Here is a 17,279-nt window from a genome sequence, read left to right on the forward strand (position 1 = left end):
ATAGTTGCCTCCAGACCTGTCTGTTTTCTCGCATCATGCACTTCATCCTCCCATTCCACCAATGCCTCAAACTGTGTCGGCCTTGGTCTTGGGTCAAGACACAACATCTTTTCCCGTAAATTTCTCAACACGGCCATATTAAATGAACCATGTTCCGGAAAGGCCAAAACACCATCCTCTCTAGTGTACCTAACCCAATTGTCCAACCATATACAGGTATGATACCCATATTTCGCAACCATGAAGGATGCAGGCGTTTTCGCTGGAGGTAACAATTCACCTTCTCTTGTTTTAACATCTTTATCCTTGTCAAACCACCGCTTAATTTTCCCAAACAAAGATTTCTTCTTTTTCTCTTCTTGGTAATACATTTTAGCGTTTACCAAAACTTTCTAATCCCTTCTGAAATACAACTGTACAATACGATTTTTTCATCCAATAACAGCGCGACTCACACCAATGCACCAATCCTAGCGCGAACCCTGTTCTGATCCACTACCCAATCAGAGCGCGGTCTCTATGACGTCAGCAGCCGCTGCAGTTTCTGCTCTGTCTCCTGTCACTCGTCTACCCCTCCTTTACAAAATCTCCTCAGTAGACTTCGTGTCAAATTTCTACAAAATCTATTAGTTACAACATATAAACATCTCCATTGTCTGCTTCGCTAACCACAGAATAGTAAAGAAAATCTATTTCACAAGAATCCCGTTGACACAGTAGCACATCCCTCTACTCTGCCCTTCTAACATGCATTCATTAACTGTTTCCTCTAGGACTGCTCCAAAGAGTTTTACAATCAACTAAATGCTCATACATTCACGCACATTCATTCAAGAAAATTTAGTACATACACACAGAATCCTGCCTTTCCCGAGAACAGCATATGATCTGCCCTACTACAGAATTATAACATACGTTAACCAAGCAGCGCTTACCTCTGCCCAGTCCTTCAGACAAGCTCAGAGAATACCTATTACTTCTCCCGCGATAAGCTTTAACGGCGAACCTTACGGATCCCTGGGACTTAAGACCAGAGTTTCACAGATAACCTTCGCTATCATACGCACTCCTTTTATACTGAAAATATATCTCTAATAGTAACACACGACGATGTCACTGATTCCGAACCCAGACAATGTGACGCGCAACTTCAATTGTCACACGTTTCTCCTGCATACATACAGGACCAACAATCCCGTCTTTCCCGAGAGCAGTATATACTTTTCTCTGCCCTACTACGGAACTGCTACCAGCTCCCAAGTTCCAGAAGCACTACATATAACTCAACATGACGACTCCAACGTATAGTATTAGTACATATACCAACATCAATCAATAATCAATAAATCAAAAGCCAATGTACAAGCAATCTAATCAGATCAAGCTAACCATCAAAACCATCAAATTCTGCTACCAGGAAATTGGTGCAGATTAGGGCATACAAATTCTCCCTACTTCCACGGATAGAGTAATTTTCAGATACACGCACATACACACATCATACGCTTGGGCCCATTTCACTAACATACGCTCGATTACTCTATCAGCATAGAACCTGTGGAGAGAAAACTCCTAAACACCCTATATCTACACTGAGGTCGATAAGACCAGTTTGATATTATCCTGAGTCATGATCTAAACAACAATAATCAAAATAGAGTACTCAATAAACAACAAGAAATAACCACCAACACTGTATTTAACCAACGGTACTTTTATCTAAAATTAGTTAAATGAAAGTCAATCAAAGCAAAATCATTATTCTCATAATTACCTATTCTAGCTAAATGTCATAATGGGTCAGGACAGGTCTCTCAGTAGTAGTCTCCCGAGTCGCCGTCCTCACAGCATCGATCCTCACCAACGCAGGTTTGGGAAGAAGTGGCCTCAGACCCTCTCTAGGCTAACAATATTTATAGGGAAACTTGCAATATTAAAGAAACATAAAATGTTCTAAACGTCCGCTGAACCGCTGAGCAGAGCGAGCAGGAAAGGATGTAGCATCGCTACATTTGGAAAATCTCCGCTCAGAAAAATCACAAAAATAAAAAGACGGAAGAAGAAAACTCATGTTTTGCAAATGTTTCTTTCACATTCTTATTTCCTCGGAACCAGCGCTGTAATCACAAAGTTCATTGTGGCTCCTTTGTCCTCCAAGGACACTTGGACTCTCGCCCAGAGCTGCTGTCCTCACGGGAAACTTTTAAACCAGGCGAAGACTGTGGTCAGATGACTCTCGACCATGTTCAGCGAGGCCTTCTCATCAAAATTCAGTCACTCAAATGCAGGCTTTAAACGGCAGCCATTTTTTTACTAGGCCAAAACGTACCATCTTAATTAAAGGAGACAAAAACAACGTTACCACAGCATAGTGACTAAACAGTGTTAACCCCACTAATACCCTTATGTGTATGTAATTATCTAGCCTTTGCAACACAGAAAAGCATTAGTACACGTTATTTCAAAAGCGTTTTGTGCTTTAAAACAAACAGCACTCAGCAACATTCATTTAGTTAAACCTGCACATTATTATTATGCAACATGAACGCTTCCCCACGTGTAGTTTTCTCTTGTTAGTACGTATTGGTTAATCAGAACATTCACACAAAACAAATAATTAACGTTACAAATTAATATTTTTAATTTTCGACATATAGACAAACCGGAGCTTAAAAACCCAATAGATTTTCAACAGAAAACTCTGCTCCAGCACTTCCACACCCCCACCCGAAGCCTCCGCTCAGCCAACCTCGCCCTCGCCACAGTCCCTCGCATCCGAAAAACCCCCGCCGGCGGCAGATCCTTCTCCTACCTCTCCGCCAAGACCTGGAACACTCTCCCCACCATCCTACGACAGACCCAGGACCTGCTGGCCTTCAGAAGACTCCTCAAGACCTGGCTCTTCGACCAGTAGCACCCCCCACTCCCCAGCGCCTTGAGACCCTCTCGGGTATGTAGCGCGCTTTACAAATGCAGTGATTGAGATTGAGATTTACGGTGCGTTTCACACGCTTACACTGTTGATAGGATGTGCGCACGAAAGGAATGGAGGTCTCAGACTCGCACAAGGATGTACATCAAGTCATTGTCATTGCTGTCCTACATGTGCAGGGCCTAGGTGTGTCAGGCAGTGATATTGCACATGTCTCCTCATGTATTTGCACAATTGATGTGTGATGACCTGTGTACACATGTCATGTGTGATGGGGCACTATGTGGCACACTTCCCCTTCACACTTTGCACATGTGTGCATGTAGTACAAACGTGACAAGCACAGCATCACTGGCATGGCACAGTCACCACCACCCGCAACTGTCCCCTGATGCCAGGGACAGGGACACTAACAACTGACATTTAACGACCAGCGTGCACCGATGTGACTATGCCATGTGTGTGTCATGTGTTCCCATGAGCTTGCTGTTGGTGTTCCGTCAACTACATCTGCTGTTGCTGCATCCAACATGTGTCTGTGTGTAGATGGGCATGGCACACATCTACGCACACCATGCCACATGTGAATTTCACGTAACGTGTGTCTGTATGCATCGAACATGATATTTTGACATGAGGACATATCTGTGTCGTCTCAATGTCTGTGTTTTCTGTTTTCACATGTACCCCTTCATCGCAATGTGTGTGATCTGTACATTTGAAATTCCATGTGATCTGTGCTTCTAGCTTGCCGTCAGCTGTCTGTATGAGATGACATTCTTCAAATGCTGATATGTGGATGTATGTCACTCTTGTGATGTCTCTGGCTGTTCACTGACACTGGCCCACAGCTCGTTTCAGGGCATGTCATGTAGACTTGACAAACAACGGGTGTAGCTGGCTTTTCGTAGGAGTATCACCTGGCTGGATTACGTGTCCTGGATGTATTGCATAGACCAGACTCTGTATTTAGCAGATGTGTATTAGCAGTTGAGCATGTGCTCAGTTCATTGACATTGATGTTGTTATGTTCTCACTGTTCGTTATTCATTCCAATTTTCTGCAGGGCACCGCCTGTCCCCAGACCAATGCCAGACTTGGGTGCCATGAGGGAACGTGACTGCATACGCCGTTACAGATTCACCCAACAGTTGATTGAGGACTTGACCGCCAAGCTGGAACCACACCTCCAACCACGACACAGGTATCCTACTGCGCTGACCCCCAAGATGAAGGTGATGGCAGCCCTACATTTTTTTGCCACAGGTACGTTTCAATTCACCATAGCTGATGTTGGTGGCATGTCACAGACGATGTTCAGCCATGTCCTGTATGATGTTTTGGCAGCCATGTTGGAGCATCTGGATGAATTCATCCATTTTCCGACTCCTGAGGAGTTGACAGGTGTCAAGGGTGATTTCTATGCCCTGGGAGGGATGCCCCATGTCATTGGGTCCATTGATGGGACACATGTGGCTTTGCTACCACCACAGGCACAGGAGGTCGCCTATCGCAACCGTAAACATTACCACTCTATAAATGCCCTTGTGGTGTGTCTTGCTAACATGCTGATTTCCCATGTCTGTGCACGTTTTCCAGGGTCAGCACACAATGCCTACATCATGAGGCGTAGCAGGGTGCCACAAATGATGCTGCGGCTGCACAACGAACGAGCATGTCTTGTTGGTGGGTATACTCTGTTTGTCCTGTGTTTTGCAGTATCTTTGTATCTTACAGCATCTCCTGACCCACTTATTTACATGATGTTTCCATGTAGGGGACTCTGGCTATCCCAACATGCCATGGCTGATGACGCCTCTCCGCAACCCAAGATCAGCTGCAGATCACCGTTACAACAATGCACACGGGCAGACCAGGCGAGTGATTGAGAGGACGTTTGGCCTCCTGAAGAGCCGATTCCGGTGCCTTCACAAGACAGGCGGGTCCCTCCCATATGCACCGGCAAAGGTCTGCAAAATCTTCCTTGTGTGCTGCATGCTGCACAACATGGCAGTGGAGAAGGCAGTGCCACTCATCCTGGAGCAGCATGAGCAAGAACATCCACCCGTGGAGAATGAAGGGCTTGGTCACGAGGCAAGTGAGGAGGAGGAGGAGGAGGATATCCGGAGTCAGCTCATACTCAACTTCTTCTCATAATGGTGAGTCACTGGGTCTGAGTGTGCACCCTTGGAGCCTTGTGTGGCATGTGTTGCAATGTGTGTGTCCAGCTGACTGTATGCTAAGTGACTTAGATGTGTGTTCTGATGTGTCACTCGAGTGATGATGTTATTCCACTCATTTTAGCTGAGACACTAAATTTTCAAATCGCATGGTGATAACATTATTCCTGTAGAGTAAATGACCATGTATGCGGATAACAATCTTTTAGCTGACTTCTTGTGTGTCTGTCATCCACAGGTTATTGCGCATGTTGTCTGGTCATGTCATCTTTGGCCTCCTGCTATTCCTCATGAGTATTGCAACGTGTGCTGCACGGACATGGGGTAATGTCATTTTGGGTGAGGATTGCAGCAAGGCATTTTGGGGGTGTTACGTGTTTGAAATGTGTGGGGACTGCTCCTGTGCATGTTGGGTTACCATGCATACATGTCGACTCACCATGGGGCACATGACATGTAGCATGACTCCCATGAATTGATAGTCAACCTTCGTGACAGTCATCTGTAATGGTTTGAGGATTCTGATGAAGGCATCAATGTGTGTAAAACTTCCCTCAGAAACATACGGGATGCTACAGGTGGACATAGTGTGGGACATCCCCATAAGAGGCTCAATGGGGAATTGCAGCCTCTCCGTGTGCAGCAGGGGGTGTTTGGCTCATCCCCTTAACTTGTGTGCCAGGCCATTTGGATTTACTACATCTGTGTTGTGAAGGGGGTGTCCAGTGTAGGTCCCACATGTTCAGCCAAATGACCTGTGAGTCTGTTCATATTGATGCATTTCCCTTAGTGTGAGCCTGAGTAATAAAGGGGCTCCTCACCCTCCAAGGTGCCTCATCTCTGTCAATGCAGGTCTCTTGCCACTTTGCATGCGGCATCTCTGGCATAGTTGTCAAAGATTGTGCATATGAGTCTATGTGGCTCAAGTCCCACGTATCAGGAAAGCTCGCTGGGGAGGCAGGAGCTTTGTCTACGGTGCCGCCAAAGCCTGGAATGAACTCCCTCTGTATCTTAGGACCATGACGGATCTTCTGTCATTCAGAAGGGAGCTTAAGACCTGGCTGTTCCGTAAGGATTAGCTCCGGTCGATTCACTCTTTTATTGCCCTTGGCTTAGGGCCCTCAGGATTTCTTAGACAAGTGCCAGGACACCTCCGGGTAATTGCCGCGCTATACAAAAGTCAATAACATAACATAACATAACATGTGTAGTATGGCTACATGCATGCAGTTCTTCATGGGTTAGAATCTCGATTGTGCATGAAGTCCATGGTTGTGTATGTATTTGGGCATGTTGGTCCCCACGACGGGCCATCAACGCCTGCTGAGGGTGTGTCTCCAGTGCGTGGCTCGGCCTTCTGTTTCCTGATCCTGTGTCAGTCATCTTTGGTGATTGTGCATCCATTTTCTCTGGGTGTGCCATGGGTAACCGGACACTCCTTCCTTTACATACGCCTGTTGCAGTTGTCCTTTCTGACATCCTTGTCTTTGTGTGCTACTTTTGGCATAGTTTCCAGGACATGCCGCCTGCTGCTGCGGCCCCTGCAGCAAGGGCACACAAAGTAGCGGGATTCGGCAACACACACGCCTCAAAAATGCTCCTCCCTGCCTCCCTCCACCCATTCATTTGGCTGTCATAATCTTGTCTGTACCACTGTTGCGGCCACGCGGTGCCAAAGGCAGGACTGTCAGCACATGCAACGTGCACATTGCACGACCCTCATGTCCTTGCATGACCCACATCACACTACAGTCTAATGTTGCAGCCACCCTCCAAGCAATGTCTATCCGCAAATCAACCGCCTGCTCTCAGGCATACCCTAAGCGCACACACAACACCTTTGCATGCTGAGTGTGCAACTCCAACTGCCTACACAGCGCTGCCCCGCCTTCCAGGCCCTGTCACACCAACCAGATCATGTCCCTCCTGCTCCACACCGGCTCCGTCCACCAGCAAGGCCATGGGAGTGGGACTCAAGCCTTCAGCATGTAGTATAGTGGTGTCATCTGGCAAATGGCCCAGGGATCATCTCTCAGCGTGTCAATCTTCAATGTGTCCAGGACCCCTCTCTCCACCATCACATGCACACACAACCTCATCATCATGTTGTATGCCATTGACACCCAGGTGCTCCTCACCCTCACCAAAGACGCAGCCATTGCCAGTTCCAACATTCAAGAAGGCATGAGGTCCGTCGATGAATGGCTGAACATCAGCCACCTGAGGCTGGACTTGTACAGGACTGAGTTAATCATCTGAGGATTGTTCCCTTACAGCTGGCTCTACTTCTTGTGTCCCACCCGCAGGGGCCCTACACAAGCACCCAGTGGCCACGCACACAAGATGGTGTGCATCATGGATTTGTCACTCACATTTGCCATGCAAATCACCTAGCATCTGTACCTCATGTTGCAACACCCTATGCAAGATGCACATGATCCACAGATAGATCCACTCCAAGGAAAGACAGACAATCCCCCAGGTCCACGACACCAGCCGTGTCAACTACTGCCCCGCTCTCTACGGAGCAAGTACATCCAAGCTCACGGGAAACTTGTCCACATCCAGGGTGCATCTGCACAACTCAGCTTCAACATCCCGCACCCCATCCACATCACCGTCCACCTGAGATAGCTGCAAGGGATCACTGTGTGCTGCAGGATGACCTTCACACTCCTCACACACACTCAGGAGGCAGTCAACAACCCCAGACCCCAAAATCAACCTTGTACGTCTGTCATCCAAGACCCCGTTGGCCCAACTCTATGCATCCGAACTTGGCCTGGCCACCATTCTTCACATCCACAACACTCCAGCATGAAGGAGATGGTTCTCCAACCTGGACAAACGTACCTGGGACTCCCTCCCCGGGAACCTCCACATGAGCCATGACCTCTAGGCCTTCATCATCCTCTTCCTGATTGGTTTGTCCGCACAGTATTTCAAGCCCCCCCTCAGCAGCTTGAGGCCATCACGGGTGAGTATTGGGCTCCCAGGCTGTATCGGATGATACATTGTGACCCATGTGTGTCCTGTACCAGACTCAGATCCCAGGGTATGGATGGCTGGAGTTAGTTCAACACTCAGGCATAGTTTGACATTTACCCACACGTATGTTGTGGACTAATGCAAAATGACTGCAACATCTAATAACAAATAAATAGTTTTATTCTCGGTGGGGTGCGTGTTTTGTTTGAAAAAATAAGGTGCTCTACCGGGTGCATAGAATCCAAAGTTCACAGGGGGAGATGGAATCCTTGGCATTTGAAGTCATCAGAGTCCAGACCACGGTGTTGGTCATCATTGGTCAGACTGTGACCAGCAAGTCCATGTGGCAGAGAATGTCAGTGAATGATGTGCTGCTGTTGCGCATGAAGGCGAGGTGCCAGGCCAGGTGACCTGGGAGATGTGGATGGTCCGCTGCCTCTCACGGTCTTTTCCGTGGACGACCCACCTTCCTCCGGGGACCCTCAGATGCAGGCCTTGACGATGCTTGGGACGCTCCGTCGGACGAATCCTTCTCCTCCTCCTCCCTCCCTGTGGCTGGTGCTGGTCTGCGCCTGGTGTCACAGGGAGGGTTGCCCATGTTGTCGGCGATCCGACGGAGTGAATGGCTTATGTCCCTTTGCACTGCCAGGAGCTCAGCCAGTCTTGCCTCCATCCGTCCTTGTTGTTGTTGTTGACTGGCGTGTTGCTCGGCCTGCTGATTCTTAATGTCTGTGAAGGTCGCCACTACCTGACTGATGGCCCTGGTGTCACGCCGGTATGCCTCCATGATGTTGCGTACGTGTGACATACCGGTCCCTTCAGCTGTCTGGTCAGGTTCTCGCCTCCGCCTGCCTCCACTCCCACCACCCCTGCCCACACGAGCCTGGCCTGCCGTTGTGGGCACATCGGGTCTACGGGACCCCTGAGGGATGGCAGTGTCGGTGTTGGCTACCTCCTCCTGGGTGCCCGGCGAACCTTGTCCCTCCAGGTCAGACTGGCTCAGTTGTTCAGTGTGGGCAGGGCTCCTGGGTGTCTCCTGGGATGTGGCAGTTATGGGGGTGGTGGTTGGCACAGATGTACCTGAAGCAGGTGCTGCAGGGGCTTGGATACCAGAGGGGCCAGGTGGGTTGGGGTCATCCGCGGAGTGTTGTGAGGTGTCGCTGCCGGTGGGATCAGGTTCCTCCCGAGTCTGGGACTGTGGTACTTCCCCCCCATTGTTGGGAGAGATCCATGACGTTGCCCTGTGTGTGAGAGAGAGACAATGTTAATGCTGTTTAATGCGACATCCATGTTTCATACATATTCTAGTTGCCACTGTTCCTCCAGGTAGTTGTATGTGCCTAGCATTCACATCAATGTTCACTTGTGGATGGGTATGTTGCAGGGGACTGATTGAAATGTTCTCCAGGGTGTTTGACATGTAAATTTGGGCTTGGATGCTTCTTTGGCTGTGGCTTGATCTTGTTGTGTCACATGTCCATTGTGAGAGTAGGTAACTCCATTGGCTGCCCCGGGGGTGTGTGCTTGTGTAAGGGGTGAGAGATCATTCCTCAGCCCGACGCTGTTCAACATTCACATGGCCCCCCTCACACAAGTGGCCCGCCACCACAACCTCAAAAACATCTCCTACGCTGACGACACCCAGCTCATCCTCTCCCTCACCAAGGACCCTCACTTTGCCAAAACAAACATCCACGAGGGTCTGAGGGCCATCGCCGACTGGATGAGGAGCGGCCATCTGAAACTGAACTCGGACAAGACGGAGGTCCTCATCCTCGGACCCACACCCTCAGCCTGGGACGACTCCTGGTGGCCGATCGCTCTGGGGACAGCACCGACACCCACCGACCATGCACGCAACCTAGGATTGATCCTTGCATCCTCCCTCTCCATGTCCAAGCAGGTCAACGCTGTCTCCTCCTCCTACGCATGCTCCGCCGGATCTACAGGTGGATCCCGACCGAAACAAGTAGAACAGTGACACAGGCCCTCGTCAGCAGCAGACTGGACTACGGCAACGCACTCTACGCAGGACTCCCATCCAAACACCAACGGCGGCTACAACGCTTACAAAACGAAATCCGCACGACTGATCGTCAACGCTCCCGCACAAGCCATATCACCCCCCACCTTAATGACCTGCACTGACTACACATCGACAAGAGGGTAACCTACAAGCTACACACCCACGCACACAAGGTACTCCACAACGCCAGACAAGCCTACCTGAACATCAGACTCAGCTTCTACACCCCCACCCGCCAGCTCCGCTCCGGCAGCCTCGCCCTCGCAGCCGTCCCCCGCATCCAACGTACGACCGCCTGCGGCAGATCCTTCTCCTACCTCGCTGCCAAGACCTGGAACACCCTCCCAACCCACCTACGACTGACCCAAGACCTACTTGCCTTCAGAAGACTCCTCAAGACCTGGCTCTTCGAGCAGTAGTGGAACTACCCCCCCATCAGCGCCTTGATACCCTCACATGTAAGTAGTGCGCCTTACAAGTACCCTGATCGATTGTTGATTGATTAACGGTGCCTGCTGGTGGGTGTAGTGTGATTTGGCTGTGGGTCTCCCTGGTGATGTATCTGTCCCCCCATGGAGCATGCTGCCATGTCAGTGAGTGTGAGTTCCTGTCCTAGATATCTGAGCTTTTTGTGTTTGTGCTAGAGTTTGCAGTGGTCACAGGAGGGCCTTTTGCTGCCTACAGCAGGGCCAAGTGTCAGCTACCTTGTCAGTACTTTGCCAGTCCCTGTGCATTGAGCATGGTGCATGGGTATGTAACTGGGCCATATGGGCTGAGGACAATGGTGTCTGTTTCTGAGTTGTACAATATGTTTAGTGATCCCCACCCTCCCAGCATCCCAGACATCCAGTCTTGGGTTTGTGGTTTGTGTAGGCTGGGAGATGGCATGGCCTTGCTTTGTGAATGGGGCAGACACATGTTATTGGCATGGATGTTGTTTTTGAGTGTGGTTGTGTCCGGTGAGGGCTTGGGGGTAGGTGAGTGCATTTGTTGTAGTTGGGGTGTGGATGCCATTACCCCCATGTTACGTACGTTGTTTGTGTACTCACCAGGCTCAGCAACTCCTTCGACTCCGTGTACTCCCACCGGCGGAAGCAGGGCCATCACCTTCTCCTCCCAGGGATGGTAATGTACCGGTCTGCGGGGCAGCCCACCTCCAGTGATGTTACTCTGGGCGTAGTCCTCGTTCATTTTGCGCGTGACTGTCCTCCGCAGATCGTACCACCTGGCTTGGCATTCATTCCTGGTCCTTCTGATGGGCGCAACAGCATTCACCCGATCTACGCTCCTCTGCCACAGGCGTGATTTTTCAGCTATGCTGGTCTGTCTGACCAATGTTCCAAAGAGCTGTGGCTCGACTCTGATGACTTCGTTGACAAGGATGTCCAGATCCTCCCTTGTGAACTTTGGATTCTTGTCTGTGGGCATGGTGTGGGGTGTGGGTGTGGATGGTTGTGGGTGTGTGGGTGTGAATGTGTAGGTGCGTGTGTGAATGTGTAGAGGGGGTATATGTGAAGGAGGTTGTGTAAAGGTGTGTAAGTTAAGGTGTATGGGTGCAGTTGTTTGTGTGTGGTGTCTGTCAGCAGTGGGTCTGTTGCAAAGGTTCATGGTTTGTGAGTGTGGGCCCTTTTTATTGGTCCATTTGTGGGTGTGGCTGGGTTTGAAATTTTGGTGGGTATGTTATAAGAGGTGGTTGTGAGTTTGGGCCTCTGTTTGCCTGTTTGGATGTGCCAGGTCAGTCTTTTAGATGTTTTATGTACTGTAGACGTGTTTTGTGGTGTTGTGCGAGTCAAATTGACCCTCCTTGTGCTGTTTTACAGTGTCCTGGTTCTGTACGAGTCGTTTTAGCATATGTAAGGTGCGTACATACGCGATATTGTTGTACAGTGCTCACATATGCAATGTTGTTGTACGGTTCGTACATACGTGATGCTGGGGTATGGTGGTGGGGTACGGTGCGTCCAAGTATGGGGCTGGGGTATGGTGTTGGGGTACGGTGCGTACAAGTACGGTGCTGGGGTACGGTGTTGGGGTACGGTGCGTACATGTACGGGGTTGGGGTACGGTGGTGGGGTACGGTGCGTAAAAGTACGGGGCTGGGGTACGGTGGTGGGGTAGGGTGCGTACATGTACGGGGCTGGGGTACAGCGCTGGGGTATGGTGCGTCCAAGTCCGGGTCTGGGGTACGGCGCTGGGGTACGGTGTGTCCAAGTACGGGGCTGGGGTACAGTGGTGGGGTACGGTGCGTACAATTAAGGGGCTGGGTTACGGTGGTGGGGTACGGTGCGTACATGTACGGGGCTGGGGTACGGTGATGGGGTATGGTGCGTACACGTACGGGGCTGCGGTATAGTGCAGACATGGGGGGGTACGGTGCTGACATATGGGGGGTGGAGGGGCTGTACAACTCGTATCCCGGGCACAAGTTTACCCGGATATGAGTGGTACGGCGTTCGCTCCATACGGGGCCTTTTCCATGCGCTTGTGTTTTCGGAAGGGCGGTACGGATCGTACTTGCGCGCTCGGACTTCAGTTTTACGATTTGTATGTAAAACTGTCCGGGGACGTCTCGTAGACTTTTCCCGAAGCGATTCGTATGTATTTTTCACGTACGAATCGTACTTCAACGGTGGGACGGCACTTGTACGATTCGTACGTAAAAAAATACGGATACGAGTCGTACGGTAATTTTTTTAACGGATCGGAATCGGCACCTAGGTAATCATTATAAAAAAGAGTTGATGATATGAATTTCAAACACATCAAGTCCATATAGTAGTAAGAACACATTATTGTTTGATGCAATTCGTGGTATTTCTATGCATCAAACCCACTCAGTTAAAAAAAAAAAAGATCTTACCCGCTATACATATACGCTATATATGGTCAAAAGAGACTTAAAAAAACCTTCTCCTCCCAGGGATGGTAATGTACCGGTCTGCGGGGCAGCCCACCTCCAGTGATGTTACTCTGGGCGTAGTCCTCGTTCATTTTGCGCATGACTGTCCTCCGCAGATCGTACCACCTGGCTTGGCATTCATTCCTGGTCCTTCTGATGGGCGCAACAGCATTCACCCGATCTACGCTCCTCTGCCACAGGCGTGATTTTTCAGCTATGCTGGTCTGTCTGACCAATGTTCCAAAGAGCTGTGGCTCGACTCTGATGACTTCGTTGACAAGGATGTCCAGATCCTCCCTTGTGAACTTTGGATTCTTGTCTGTGGGCATGGTGTGGGGTGTGGGTGTGGATGGTTGTGGGTGTGTGGGTGTGAATGTGTAGGTGCGTGTGTGAATGTGTAGAGGGGGTATATGTGAAGGAGGTTGTGTAAAGGTGTGTAAGTTAAGGTGTATGGGTGCAGTTGTTTGTGTGTGGTGTCTGTCAGCAGTGGGTCTGTTGCAAAGGTTCATGGTTTGTGAGTGTGGGCCCTTTTTATTGGTCCATTTGTGGGTGTGGCTGGGTTTGAAATTTTGGTGGGTATGTTATAAGAGGTGGTTGTGAGTTTTGGCCTCTGTTTGCCTGTTTGGATGTGCCAGGTCAGTCTTTTAGATGTTTTTTGTACTGTAGACGTGTTTTGTGGTGTTGTGCGAGTCAAATTGACCCTCCTTGTGCTGTTTTACAGTGTCCTGGTTCTGTACGAGTCGTTTTAGCATATGTAAGGTGCGTACATACGCGATATTGTTGTACAGTGCTCACATATGCAATGTTGTTGTACGGTTCGTACATACGTGATGCTGGGGTATGGTGGTGGGGTACGGTGCCTCCAAGTATGGGGCTGGGGTATGGTGTTGGGGTACGGTGCGTACAAGTACGGTGCTGGGGTACGGTGTTGGGGTACGGTGCGTACATGTACGGGGTTGGGGTACGGTGGTGGGGTACGGTGCGTACAAGTACGGGGCTGGGGTACGGTGGTGGGGTAGGGTGCGTACATGTACGGGGCTGGGGTACAGCGCTGGGGTATGGTGCGTCCAAGTCCGGGTCTGGGGTACGGCGCTGGGGAACGGTGTGTCCAAGTACGGGGCTGGGGTACAGTGGTGGGGTACGGTGCGTACAATTAAGGGGCTGGGTTACGGTGGTGGGGTACGGTGCGTACATGTACGGGGCTGGGGTACGGTGATGGGGTATGGTGCGTACACGTACGGGGCTGCGGTATAGTGCAGACATGGGGGGGGTACGGTGCTGACATATGGGGGGTGGAGGGGCTGTACAACTCGTATCCCGGGCACAAGTTTACCCGGATATGAGTGGTACGGCGTTCGCTCCATACGGGGCCTTTTCCATGCGCTTGTGTTTTCGGAAGGGCGGTACGGATCGTACTTGCGCGCTCGGACTTCAGTTTTACGATTTGTATGTAAAACTGTCCGGGGACGTCTCGTAGACTTTTCCCGAAGCGATTCGTATGTATTTTTCACGTACGAATCGTACTTCAACGGTGGGACGGCACTTGTACGATTCGTACGTAAAAAAATACGGATACGAGTCGTACGGTAATTTTTTTAACGGATCGGAATCGGCACCTAGGTAATCATTATAAAAAAGAGTTGATGATATGAATTTCAAACACATCAAGTCCATATAGTAGTAAGAACACATTATTGTTTGATGCAATTCGTGGTATTTCTATGCATCAAACCAAAAAAAAAAGATCTTACCCGCTATACATATACGCTATATATGGTCAAAAGAGACTTAAAAAAACTAAACAATGAAATCTGTCCCGCATAAGGATTGCTCAAAACTTATTACTGTGTTGATGGGCTTACGAAAGATCCTTGTACCTTTTTCATTAATTAAAAAAAATCACAGCATGTCGTCGGAAACGTGATGGCCCGCCCCACTCTAAATAGTGCAGGTGGACCATCAGTTTGGCAGGCAAGGTAGTCCACCACATTTGGGATAGAGTACGTTGTCTCCCAAACTCTAAATCAGATCCAAAGTCTTTGTTGCAGGTTAGGTTCTTTCACTGCTCAGCATCGCCCATAACATTGTATTAAAAAATTTAAAAAATAAACTAAATAAACATACAATTCACACAAACATGCAATTTAGAAACACATATGGTTGTGACCAGCACACAAGAAGTTAAGAACAATAAGCCAAAGAAAATAACAAAATTAATGAGATTTTAGTAATTTAGGCAAAAAAGGGAGATTGTGTTTGCTTGGAAGAGATCATAAAAAATACTACTTATAACATTTTAACACATATATTTACTATTTCTAGCTTAATCTCTACTGCTTTATATTTTCCCTAGGTACATTAAGCTCTGCTTTTCAGGCAATGGCTATTTCCTTTGAGAATTCAGTTGCTCTATGACTGTTTCACTGCCTGCTACTCACCCTCTGGTCATTATTTCCGGCATTATGATGTTGTGGTCCTTCAAGTGTAATGTCAGTGTGATGACTGTGATGACCAGTGCTCTCAATGGGTTGAACTGTTGAGGGAACATTGAAAGTGTGAGAACAGATTCTTCTGGTTCTGGTTTGTGGAACACTGGTGTGAAAATTATGGTATGGAGGAGATCAAAAATACGTACCTGGGTACAGAGTCATCACTGGTCAAGGCTGTATTAATGGAAGATTGATGTAAGTTTTCAGCCAGGATTTTACAGTGTTTGGAGGCAGTTTGTCTGGTGCCCATGCACAAAAGATATGCAAAGTCATGAACCAGACTGTCCTGGTTGGCACGCCTGTGACTGGTTTAAATCACTCAGGGGCAGCCCATACCCAGGAGGGTGTGGAATCTTTAGCCGGCTGCGCTGACATCTTTTTGCGGAACGTGCTGTCCTCTGGCGTGGATCCCCAATCTCCCTTAGCATGGGTCCTTGTGCAGGCGGTGCAGTCTACTCACCTGGCCTGACAGACTTCACTTTCATTGTGAAGGACAACTCTTATTCATCACTTGTCCAGATGTGGTAAAGTCTGTCGCCAATGAGGATGTGACACAAGCGGATCTTGAAGGTGCAAAGACACACACGGCATTGTCAGCGTGGCTCATCGAGCTTTCAAGAATGACATTGATGCTTTGCTAAACCTCCAGGACTTCTTCACCTACGACCTACCTGCCACTGAGTAGCCGGGATCCATCCCCATCCAGGAGTGCCATGATCCCAGTGATCGATTTGTTCCTGGCCTGGACACAATTGTTCCAATGGAGTCCACTAAGGCCTACAACATGCTGGACATCATTCATTCTATTGTCGATGATCGGACGTTCTTCTAAATCATGCCCAGTTACGCAAAGAACATAGTTGTTGGCTTTTCCAGGATCAATGGATGAACAGTTGGCATTGCTGGGAACCAGCCCAAGGTTGCAGCAGGATGCCTGGATATCAACTCGCCCGTGAGAGGGGCCCGCTTTGTCAGGTTCTGTGATACTTTCAACATTCTTCTGATCACTTTTGTGGATGTTCCAGGATTTTTGCCTGGCATAGCACATGAATATGGAAGCATCATACGACATGGAGCAAAACTCCTCTTTGTCTTCGCAGAAGCCATGGTATCAAAGATCACCACCACAACAAAGGCCTACGGAGGTGCCTGTGATATCATGAGCACCAAACACTTGAGTGGTGATGCAAATTATGCCTGGCCCACCTCTGAAGATGCTGTAATGTGTGCCAAAGGAGCAGGTCAAATAATTTTTAGAGGGAAGCAGGACCAGGCCCAAGCCGAGACAGAATTTGTGGAGAAGTTTGCTAACCCCTTCCTGCTCCTGTAGGAGGATTTGTTGATGACATAATCCAGCCATCTACATCTCGAATAGGCATTTGCCGTGACCTGGAGGTGTTTGCCAGTAAACAGCAAGCAAATCATTGGAAGAGGCATGACAACATCCCTTTGTAGAAAGGATTAAAGGGGAAAGGAACATAAATACTGAGCACTATGAAAGCGGAAGTGACAACTCTGCAGTGACTGCACCAACCACGTTGTCCCAGTTCAAATTTCTCGAAGAAAAGTTCTAAAAATAGGACAATGAAATGTGAATGCATATTTGAAAAAGACAGAATGGGTAATGAACATGACTAGTCCAAAAACATTATATTGACACTTAAAAAGTGCTTTTTTGCCAATGCATCTTTACGTGGACTGTTCCTGTGCTTTCTTTCTGTGTGGCATATTTAAGCTCTTTTTCCTCTGGGACCAAGGACCTCTT

The 17,279-nt window shown here is 48.9% G+C and overlaps 1 pseudogene; it reads left to right on the plus strand.

Annotated features, from left to right (window-relative positions):
• LOC146796531 (propionyl-CoA carboxylase beta chain, mitochondrial pseudogene) overlaps positions 1-16,969 on the plus strand; it is a 42,402-nt pseudogene extending 25,433 nt beyond the window's left edge.
• Positions 16,970-17,279: the final 310 nt, after the last annotated feature.

Source organism: Triturus cristatus, chromosome 10, assembly GCF_964204655.1.
Source record: "Triturus cristatus chromosome 10, aTriCri1.1, whole genome shotgun sequence".
Classification (NCBI taxonomy): Eukaryota; Metazoa; Chordata; class Amphibia; order Caudata; family Salamandridae; genus Triturus; species Triturus cristatus.